Raw genomic sequence first — 11,644 nt, 5'->3', positions numbered from 1 at the left:
GAACAATTGTACACATAACCATACTATTTGTATATGAGTGTGTAGGCGCCAGTGTGCTGAACATTTTGATATATGTGGTTGGGATATTTGTTTACTATATCTTCGTTGTATTGGCACTAAACTCACAAAACAGAGTTGAAAAAATCACAACGCGATAGTCGCTCCTCAATAGAAATCATATCGAGCTGCTTTCGTCAGTCGAACGTCATGAAAACATTTGAGTTCTCGGAATTGAAAATAAATATTGAATTGTTCAGGCTATGTAGAAAACTAAATGGGTATACGGGAATATTTTGTGCTGATGTTAAATGTTCAGTAATAAATATTTTGATGGATTACTCACATATTTGATATGATCTAGGATTATTTCAGAATGATAGGTTAGTAATCTATGTTTGACTAGATTTTTTTATATACTCGCCTTTTGTCGTTTTAACATTGACTCTAAAATCTGCGTTGAGTACAACTCATAACAAAATTTGAGACCTAAAGACCATGGATTTGCTTTAACTCGAAGGAAATACTGGATGGATTGTACGGACTCATGCTTATCAATTTTTATGCCCATTCAAGCTGTGAGTGTGAATATTTCGGCTTGTATGGTCATGAAAAAATATCATCACAAAGTCAATATTTGTATGATTTTTGCATGGTAAGTATGATTTTTTGATTTCTCATCAAATACACATTCAATTGTAACTTAAATCATGAAGTATAAACATTTTTAATGTGCTTTTTTGTCATTCTTCGTTTGATCGTTGAAGGGTTCGGACGTGTTTTTCGAAGCTCTCGACGTCGTACTCAGTATAAATTGAACTGGGCTGGCAAAGAACGCTCAGTTGCGACTTTGAAATTGACCGTTACGGACGTGTTTTTTATGCGCTCTTTTTTTTACATTGACTTAATCTTAGTTCAATGAAAGACTTTGACAAAGACGGACGTACTTTCGTGAGCTCTGACTATTGATGAAAAGTTTTGAGTTTAACTGACTTGTACTTTGAGAGTTAAATTGACTTCGCGTTATAGAATAGCGACTTGGTACTCGGGTTATGGAATTACTGGTGGACTGCAGTGTTAGGGTATTGTCATGAGATGACGGCTTGACTTTTACTTGCGTTGTGAAATGAAATCATGCTCTCATGCGATGATAACTTTTGAACGTTTAGTACTGACTGACAACGAATTTTTGTGAGCGACTTGACTTCACTTTAAGTTTTGACATCGGACTGATCGGACGTGTTTTTTTAAGCCTGACTGTTGTGAATAATTAAATTTATGTTGTGGTGTCAAGCGATTGACTGTCAGTTGAGGTTCAGATGTCGAGCTGTGCGGACGTGTTCATCGAGCTGCTGTCTACAAAAAACGTGAGTACAAATTTTTTTTCGTTTTACTGTTTACAAGTTGCGTGATGATGTATGATGGTTGTAATGTGTTGGGTAGAAATTACTCAGTGCTGATACAGTGTCGATATGTTGTGATGAGCGATAATAGTGGATGATGGTGGAACAGAATATTCATTGAGCTATTTTGAGGAAGCGAACATATGATGGAAAAAATGTTGCAAAAATATTAAATGACAATGTATTGAATCGCTTTTGTTGATATGTATGATATTGATTAAATTGTATTTGCATGCTGTAACATTTCTATTTCATTTCAGGGGGCTGTGGTGAGTATTGTAGTATAAATTTGTTTCAATAAATCATGATGAATGAAAACTGATTTCGATTCGTTTTGTACAGGTTTACTTGTATAGAAGTGTAATGCGTTGGGTAGAAATTACTCAGTACTGATATAGTGTCGATATGTTGTGATTAGCGATGATGGTGTATGATGGTGGAACAGAATATGAGCTTCTTTGGGGAAACGAACATATGATTGAAAAAAATTTGCAAACATAGTAGATAAATGATATGATATTGCTTAAATTGTATTTGCATGCTGTAACATTTCTATTTCATTTCAGGGTGCTGTGGTGAGTACTGTAGATTGTAGTGCATATGTATAGAATTCAATAAAAGATTATGACTGAAAACTGCTTTTGATTCTTATTGTACAGTTTTAGGGATTATAAGTCTATAGCAACTCTGTCGGTTGGTGTTCATGAGTGTGAGCTTAATACAGCAATGTTTGAGTAGTACAAAAATGTTTTCGCTTTTGTGGTCGCCAGCTGTCCGTGATCTGTAAAGTGAAAATACACAGAGCTATGAAGCATACAAATGTTTCGAAATTTTATCAATGATTGTATACTATGCATGTTTTGATTTAGTTCGTTTCAGATTTGACATGAGATGAAAACCTGACATGATTTGAACAGAGCTGGGAAACGAAAAGGTAAGTCTGTTTCATTCCACTATGAACACTTGTATTTTGACAAAAGAAGAGATAAAGTGAGTTACTTTATCATCATGGTTTCATTTGGTGTATTACACATGAACAGAGGTAAACCTAGCTAGCTTTTCGTGTACTCTATTTTGGATGATGAGTATGTCAGTAACTTTAATTGTACGGCTAGTAAAGTATGAACATGAATGCTTTGTTCAGATTTTCAGATGTGTGCTGGCAGTTCAAGTCTGGCAGCTGGAGTGAACAGTCGTGTTTTCTGGAGCTCCAACAATATGCTAGAAGGTAAGTAACTATGTTTGTTTTGCATTGCATGTTTTTATATGTTTCAGACTTTCAAGCAGAGATGTCATGCTGACTGGAGTTGAGCACAGGGCAGTGACAAAGTGAAAGGTAAGTACTTTTGACTGAATGTTTGTTCTATGCATGTTTTGTTTTAATACATTTCAGGAGTGCTTATCCAGTGATGATATGACAGTTGGAGTGAACAGTGGAGCCAAGCAGTCTTGTTTTTGGAGCTACTCAACAAGCCTTGAAGGTAAGTTTAGAATTTCTCAATGTTAGTGAATTGAAGTACTGTCACTTGCTTTTGGACAGTCGAACAGAACAGACGTGGTTGCGAGAGCTCTCATATCTGTTGTGTTAAACTGTTTTTATGATATGTTATGTTTGTTTGTTTGTTTGTGATGTACTATTTTTCAGATGCTGATGGCAGTGATGGGTTTTCAAGCTGACCTGAACAGAAAAGCACTCATATGGTAAGTACAAAATAGTTGTTATATGGGATGTTTTGTGCATGCTTTTATGTTTCAGGTGTACTTGCTGACAGCGACGAAGACGAATCAAGAAGAGGAACATTGTTGAGAAAGTGATTGGGACTTGCAAACAGGGTAAGTGTAACACTTGTGTTTGTTTAATTTGTAACATGCGTGCTTTGCTCTGTTTCAGATTTCACATGCAGAAATTAAACAGGATTTCAACTGCTGAGACACAATTCATCAAAAGTAAGGTAAGTTTTAATTCATTGATTTGAGTTGTACAATGTGTTCTTTACTTTATTTCAGATTCGAGTCACTGGTTTACACATGGAAGAAGATTTCCACGTCTGTTACTCAACTCTACAGAAGCAAGGTAAGTCGATCAAATTTTTGTTTTAGTTTGTACTGCTGTAATGTGATGGTAAACTTATGCTATTTTTCATGTGTGCTATGCAGAGATGGAGAATTCAATTTTAAGAAAGATTAACTGCTGCAGCTTAGCTCTGCTCTGTGTTGATTTTTGTTCAAAAACGTTTAAAATGTATGTGTGTTTGAAGATGTTTTGTTTCAGTTGATGTCCAGATGGCAAGCAGTACAGACGTGTTTCTTGGAGCTGCCAAACAGTGAGTACAAACGTTTTATATTTTTCAGTTGTTTACTCATAGAAGTCTGTGAAAGATGATAACAAGGGTTGAATCTATCAGCACTTGTGTCTAAAAATGCTGATGTGTGACGGTTTACTGAAAAGGGTAAATGCTAGCCAGTACTTACACTTGAGCAACCGTGGGATGTCGAACTAACTGATGATGTACTATGATGGTGAACACTTACTATGTGTATCAAAATGCTTTTGTTGATATTTACTATAGATGATTTGATATTGGTTAACATTTGTTTGCATGCTGTTAACATTTCTATTTCATTTCAGGGAGCTGTGGTGAGTATTGTAGTATACATTTGTTTCAATAAACCATGATTAATGAAAACTGATTTCGATTCTTTTTTACAGTTTTAGGGATTATCACTCTATAACAACTCTGTCGGTTGGTGTTCGTGAATGTGAGCTTAATGTTTGAGTAGTACAAAAATGTCTTTACTTTTGTGATCGCCAGTTGTCTGTGATTTAAAGTGAAAAATACACAGAGCTATGAAGCATACACTTGTTTCAATATTTTATCAATGATTCATCAATGATAGTGTGCTATGCATGTTTTGATTTAGTTCGTTTCAGGTATGACATGACATGAAGAGTTGACAGTCGAACAGAGCTGAGCAACGCAGAAAGGTAAGTGTGTTTCATTTTAGTATGAACACTTGTATTTTGTTTTTATATGGTATGTTTTGTGCATGCTATGTTTCAGGTGTACTTGTAGTCAGCGACGAAGACGATTCAAGAAGAGGAACATTGCTGAGAAAGTGAATGGGACTTGCAAACAGGGTAAGTGTTACAATTGTGTTTGTTTGATTTTTGCCATGCATACTTTGCTTTGCTCTGTTTCAGATTTCACATGCAGAAATGGTCTCATAGCAGTGCCAACAGTGAATAAGGATTTCAGCTGCTGTGAAACAACTCAACAGAAAGTAGGTAAGCATTGAATGAATGCACTTGAGTTGTACAATTTGATGTGATGCTTTTCTCTGTTTCAGATTCAAGTTCCTGGTGTAGACAGAAAAATGTGTTTGAAGAAGGAATTCTACTACTGTGATTCAACTCTACAGAAGCAAGGTAAGTAGAAACAAAATTTTGGTTTAATTTAACTCATGTGTTTTGCACTGCATGCTATTTTTCAGGTCTCTCATGCAGTGATGGAAAAGAAGAAGATTTCAAGAAAGAATCACTGCTGCAACTCAGGCCTATAACAAGGTAAGTGTTTACTATATTGTATACAAAATGTTTCTCTGTTTTACTCTGTTTCAGGTTTCAATTGCAGAGATGTTGCAGAGATGTTTTGACAGCTTGTGGCAGAAAAGAAATTCAGCATCTGTTTCTCGACTCTAGCCACGAGGTAAGTCAAAACAAATATACTGGTTTGTATGTAATGTTGTTATGCCCTTCTATGTTTCAGACTTACATTGCTGTGACTGTTCCACAGTGGGTCAAAAAAGAGACGAATACAGGTTTCAAGAAGAAAATTGGCTGTTAAAAACCTGCACAAAATATGAGGTAAGTAAACTACTCTTTTGGTTTGTTTTGTGCTTTGTTATGCTTAACTATTTTTCAGATTGGAATGGTGGGTCGTTACAGAGCAGACTTTTGGACTACTGAGAAGTTGAGAAACAGAGAATGATTCAAGATCAGCTAGGTAAGTCTTGATTATTATGCATTGCTAAATGTTTTTTTCATTCCAGTATGGCTGTGGTAAGTACACAAACTTTCTATAATTTAATATTGAACTGTTTTTATGACCTGTATTCTGCATTGTAAAATGTCTGTTTTTCATTTCAGTATCCTGTGGTAAGTACACTAACTTTGTATAATTTCATATTGAAATGTTTTGATGACTTGTATCCTGCTATGCAATGCTTAATATATTTTTCATTTCAGTGTGGCTGTGGTAAGTACACTAACTTTCTTTTCTTTTTCATATTGAACTGTTTTGGTGACTTGTATTCTGCTATACAAAATGTGTTTTTTTCATTTCAGTTGCCTGTGGTAAGTACAATTGCCTTCTTTAATTTTCATATTGAACTGTTTTGATGACTTGTATACTGCATTGTAAAATGTGTTTCTTTTTCATTTCAGTATGGCTGTGGTAAGTACAATTGCCTTCTTTAATTTTCATATTGAACTGTTTTGATGACTTTTATTCTGCCATACAAAATGTGTTTTTTTTTCATTTCAGTTGCCTGTTGGTAAGTACAATTTGCTTTCTTTAATTGCATATTGAAATATGTTTTATGACTTTTATTCTGCTATGCTTTTTTCATTTCAGTTTGGCAGATGTAAGTACACTTCATTTATGTAAAAACTGAATATGATTGTTGTGCTATACAAAATGTGCTTTTTTCAATTTCAGGTCAGCAATGGTAAGTAGATTGTGTTTCTTTATGTATAATTTTGTATACATATTGTTTTTTTCATCATAGCATGTCTTTTATATTTATGCTTTGTGTAAGTAAAATGTTCATAAATCATTCTTATCTTCAAACTAAAAATGTATTGTGCTATGCAAAATGTCTGTATGATTTCAGTTGCCAGAGGTGAGTACCATTACAGTTGAAAAGTTAGTTTTGTTTAGTTAAAGTTTTGGTTCACAGTTCTGTTTATTATTTGGCAAAATTTACATGTATGCATTGAGTCTTGATTTCAGCTCGATTGTGGACTGAAGAAGATTGCCAGCAGAGGGATTGGATACAAAATACAAAGTAAGTACTGAGTTTCTTACTAAAAGTGTTGAGTTGTATTCATTGTGTGTTAATATGCTATGATTGCTATGAACATGACTTTTGTATTTCAGCGAAGACAACATAGGTAAGTAAAATTGTTATCTGTTTCAAGTTTACTGTTATAGTTCAATATTGTGTTTATAAATTGTAAGTTGTACAAACACATTCAAAAGTTTCTGATCATGCTTTCAATTTCATTTCAGCCCTACTACAAGACGAGTGTTTTCTACTACTAGACGTGTCAGGTTTACTTCCAGGCGAGCAGTGACAACAAGGCGCCTTTGTGGAAACAGCAAAACAAACAAGTGAGTATTAGTTGAACAATTGTTTGAGATTGTTTTAATGTTATGTTATACTTAAATGCAAAATTGTGCACATAAATTGTAAGTTGTACAAACACAGTGAAAGTTTCTGATCATGCTTTTCATTTCATTTCAGCTCTACTGCAAGACGAGCAGTAACAGCAAGGCGCCTGAACATGCAACACAATACAAAAAAGTAAGTATCAGTCAAACAGTTGGTAGAGTTGTGTGTTTTTCTTTAGCAGTTTGTGTTTACTATTTTATTTGATCCATGGTATATTACACATGCATGTTTTTATCATTTCAGGCTGTTTACTTTCATCGTTTACTGTTTAACACAATTTGCTTTTCTATTTTCAGTGCCAATTTGCAAACCTTGATGTGGACACCGAGTAGTCAATACATACGTGTGGGGTACAGCTGCGACAAAACCGTGGGTCCATCGCACCGATAACTTGAACATTGGCCCGCGTATGGACATCAGTGCAACTTTGTGAATCCATGTAACTTTGTGAATCCATGTAACATTGCGAATATGTGTCGATCAAAAAATGTGAACATTATGCAATGAAACGAACTCGGTGTTGCAAGTGGCAAGTGTTGACAGTGTGTATGTTTATGTTTATGTTTTTACATGAAAAATAAAGGAGATTGTTGTTTTATTGTGCTGGCCAGCAATATTGATGTATTGATGTATGTGTTTGTGTATTAACGATGTATTAACTATGCATTACCAAAATCAAACAAAACTTTGGCACAAGAGACTCTAAGTATCAAATACCAACAATTTAGACGCAGACAATCACATGGTGGTACACCAGTCCGAATATACTCATTGCTCTAGCCAGGATTGCAAATTACTTGTGTTGACTAGCAAGGCTCCCTAGTAACGGAGCAGTGTTACTGGCGTTTTTTGGGTCGATAGTGCTTAGGTGAGGTTTTGCTCGAATCGGGAGCGGGTCACTCGCTTGGGCGAGTTAGTTTTCGCTCGTAGTTTCCAATCTGGCTAGATCACTGTAAGGTTGTTTTGACTGCTATTTGGCAAGCAGAAAAACAACAGCGGTTAATTGACTGAGTATGGGCGACCGAGGTATGTAGGTGTCAATAGACCGACTCCACAAGTTGCGAAGCGAACCGATAGCACTTGAGGGGAAACGCCTCGGTTTTCGGTTCTAACATGTGTTATCCATGCTGTCGTTACACTCTGGCAAGGCTCCTCAATCTATCGCGAGGGACACTCATAATTGCCCGCAAGCTTTAGAATCTGACGTGGGTCGATGCGTATGCGAGTCCGAGGACGCGATGGCATTTGATAAGGCTACCAACCAGTTGATAACACGCATTGTTCAAATTGTTAGGTTTAAGTCTGCTAGGGCTGGGGTGGGAAGGCGACTTCTCTTGTACTCAGACAAGAGGAACGGTCACAAGTCCGTGAAAACGCCGAGTGACACCACTAGCTTTCAAACGTACAAAGCAAAAAACTTTCAAACTTGAATTTGAGGTAAAATGATAAAAAAAACTATATGAATGACTAACCGATATAAGATATTTTCCATATGGCAACAAACTATGCTACTCAATGTTGCGTTGAACATTAATTGCGCCTTACGAACTACTCGTGTTGAGACTTACATTGAGTGACTCGTAAACGTAAAGCAGTTACTCGCTTTTGACTGCATACACATTTTGTACAACGGTTCGTTATTGGTATAACTTGTCTTTCAGTGAGGCACATTAACATAAACGTTCAACAGTATTTAGGCTTTATATTGCGCTTGTAGAATATACGAACAAAACACACTACATAAATGACGTTTAGGGATTATTTTGACTTTCAATTTGAGATGATATGATGAAAAAGTATATACATCAGTTTAAGCGACTTTCATGACATTCACCACATGGCCATAAACTTGCGTTATTCAATGAAATGTAAAAATTTCGCTAGCAAAATAAATAAAAACTATATACGCAGTTTCATAACATTCGATGTATGATCATGAAGTTTGAAATTGTGCAAAGCAATTTTGCGTTAAAAGTTGCATGTAGTTTTATCCCGATCTGAAACGTTTCGCTACAATACAGCCGTATTCGAAACTCAACAACTCAAATGTTTGTACAGAACAATACGAATGTTCCCATTTTGAAACGACAGTAAGTTAAACAAACATTTAGTGGTAAAGCGACATTTCTTGTACTCAAATAGGAGAAACGGTCACGAGTCAGTACACAAATCATAGCAAAACTACACTCTGCAGCTTGTATGAAACGTGTTTACAAAACCAAAGTAGTTCAAAGCAGAACGCTTTTCCTTCTTCGAGGGAGAAGAAATCTGGGTGCAAGTCCCGGCTTTGGTTATAACACGAATACTACTCGCTGCTCAATAGCAATATTCATCATCCTATCCTTATTTAAGGAATACAATCGATTTTTGCCATACGGCCACAAACTATGCTACTAAGTGTTGCGTTGAACATTAATTGCACGAAATAAACTACTTGCGTTGCAACTAGCAAGCAGTGACTCGTAAACTCAAAGCAGTTACTCGCTTTTGACTGCATACACATTTTGTACAACGGCTCGTTATTGGTATTACTTGTCTTTCAGTGAGACACATTAACACAAACGTTCAACAGTATTTAGGCTTTATATTGCGCTTGTAGAATATACGAACAAAACACACTATATAATCTACAATCGATCGCATAGTTAGCTACTTGAGTTGATATTGACAAGCGCTGGTCAATCATCTCGTTTGTAAGCTTTCGAGTGTACACAGTAGTTTGCAGTTTTGTTTCACACATAATACAAAATATGGATGAAAAAAATCTATATACATAACAGTTTGCGATATTAACTACTTTTGCCTCTTGGCCAAATCTACACTCGATCGCATAGTTTGCTACCTAGGTTGATATTAACAAGCGCTGTTTGAAAAGCAGTATTACTTCAATGCTATGGTTTGGTTGTAAGATAAAATACTAGTATATGATGCATTGATGTAACAGATATGTAGGCACATTCGTATAGTAGAAGAAAATTCTCAGCAGCAGCTGGTCTGCAAACACTACAATGCGATTTTGCAGTTTGATACGAACGTGTTTTGTTCACGTGAAGTTGAAATGAAAATCTGTCGTGTCTGATCAATGAAATATATTTGATAAAATAACACAGTTGAAAGGCAGTAACATATCTAAGGTTGTGCTATGTTACAGCTCCACAAATAGTTATTCGTCTTGCAAGATACTGGAACAGATGTCCACATGTTATTGTATATTATCTGATTTAGGATATTTTGAGAAATTATGCAACAGAACATTTCTGCAAGATGTGAAAAAAATATCTATTTAAATGGGATTTCTGAGGTTTAGCCATCGCCGAAAGGCCAATGTTTCTTCGTTAATGCATGGCAAAAGTAAAGGCTATATTGTTTGCTAGTATGCTAGTCCGTATTGCATATCGCAAGGTGGTAAAGCGGCTCTTTTCATTTCGCTGTGAAAAGAACGGTCACAAGCCCGTACAAACGCTGAGTGACACCTCTTGATCATGTAGCTTGTATGAAACGTGTTTATACAACCACAGTAGTTCAAAGCAGAACGCTTTTCCTTCTTCGAGGGAGAAGAAATCTGGGTGCAAGTCCCGGCTTTGGTTATAACACAAATACTCGCTGCTCAGTTGCAATATTCATACTCTTACACAGTCAAGTTAATCGCGGGACCAAATGCCCATAGGTTCGATTTTGACTTGCTACACTCATGATAAAAATGAACCAACACATTGACATTGAGTACGTGATTAAAATGTACCAGCAATTTTTCGCTAATCGGTATGTAGTAAAACTATTTGACAAATCTACGTTATAACTAGCACGATTGAAATGAACCGTTTGAACATTCGCTGATAATAGGCATGCAATAACAATCCAACGCTGAAATGACTCACACTCCTACGCAATTAATTTTATCGCGGGACCAAATACCCATAGGCTCGATTTCGAGTTGCTGCACTCACAATTAAAATGAACCAACAAATTGTCATCGAGTACATGATTGAAATGTACCAGCAATTATTCGCTGATAAAAGGCACGCAATAGCTATTAAATTCTGAAATGATTCTGAAATGATTCACACACCTACACAGGCAATTTTATCGCGGGACCAAATGCCACTAGGTTCGATTTTGAGTTGCTACCATAAAAGCGGAATGTGTCGTCCCAGATTAGCCTGTGCAAACTGCACAAGCTAATCTGGGATGACACTTTACGCGCATGTATTATGCCCAGTTTTATCAGAACGCGGTTCATTTATTTATTCTTTATAACAAAATAAATTTAATATTTTCCTATTTCCATCGGTGTCAATATATTTGGAATAATTGTGTGATACAATATCATCGGAAGTTTATATGACACATCCACATTGAACTTTATTTTGTTTTGTAATTTTCTTTTGGATTGTTGTTAATCCGCATAATTTAGTAAAAGTTTGAAATAATGATCTGCAGCTATCAACAGTTGGAGAACGTTGTCGTCGCTTTATTAAAGAACACGGATCATACTATAAGTTTATATTAAAGGGTATTTCACGTTTTGGTAGATCTTCTAAATTGACAAAATTTTAAAAACAAGTTGTTTCAGATTCGAAAATTTTCGTTTTAGTTATGATATTTGTGAGGAAAAAGTACTACTGAACATTTACCATGCTCTAAAATATCCATTATATGCATCTTTTGACGATTTAAAAACCTGAAAATTATGAAGCGTTGCAACGCGAAACGATTGAATAATTTGGTAAGTTCTGTTGTTGTCGTTATATTTTGTTAAACTACGTGGATTGCTTATATAACTAAACAAT

The 11,644-nt window shown here is 35.7% G+C and overlaps 1 long non-coding RNA gene across 15 annotated transcripts; it reads left to right on the top strand.

Moving 5' to 3' along the window:
- The first annotated feature begins 787 nt into the window (after positions 1-787).
- On the top strand, positions 788-7,457 carry LOC127831919 (uncharacterized). 15 transcript variants are annotated; one of them, XR_008026561.1, is made up of 8 exons: positions 1,382-2,334; positions 2,545-2,628; positions 2,794-2,881; positions 3,046-3,474; positions 3,673-6,467; positions 6,692-6,793; positions 6,927-6,986; positions 7,151-7,457. It is a non-coding gene; the product is annotated as an uncharacterized LOC127831919 (long non-coding RNA). The 15 variants fall into 15 exon arrangements; XR_008026560.1 differs by having other exon boundaries at positions 2,794-3,474; XR_008026555.1 differs by adding an exon at positions 788-1,364 and having other exon boundaries at positions 1,661-3,474.
- The last annotated feature ends 4,187 nt before the right edge of the window (positions 7,458-11,644 follow it).

This window comes from Dreissena polymorpha, chromosome 5, assembly GCF_020536995.1.
Source record: "Dreissena polymorpha isolate Duluth1 chromosome 5, UMN_Dpol_1.0, whole genome shotgun sequence".
Taxonomy (NCBI): Eukaryota; Metazoa; Mollusca; class Bivalvia; order Myida; family Dreissenidae; genus Dreissena; species Dreissena polymorpha.
This window is presented reverse-complemented; position numbering and strand designations above follow the sequence as displayed.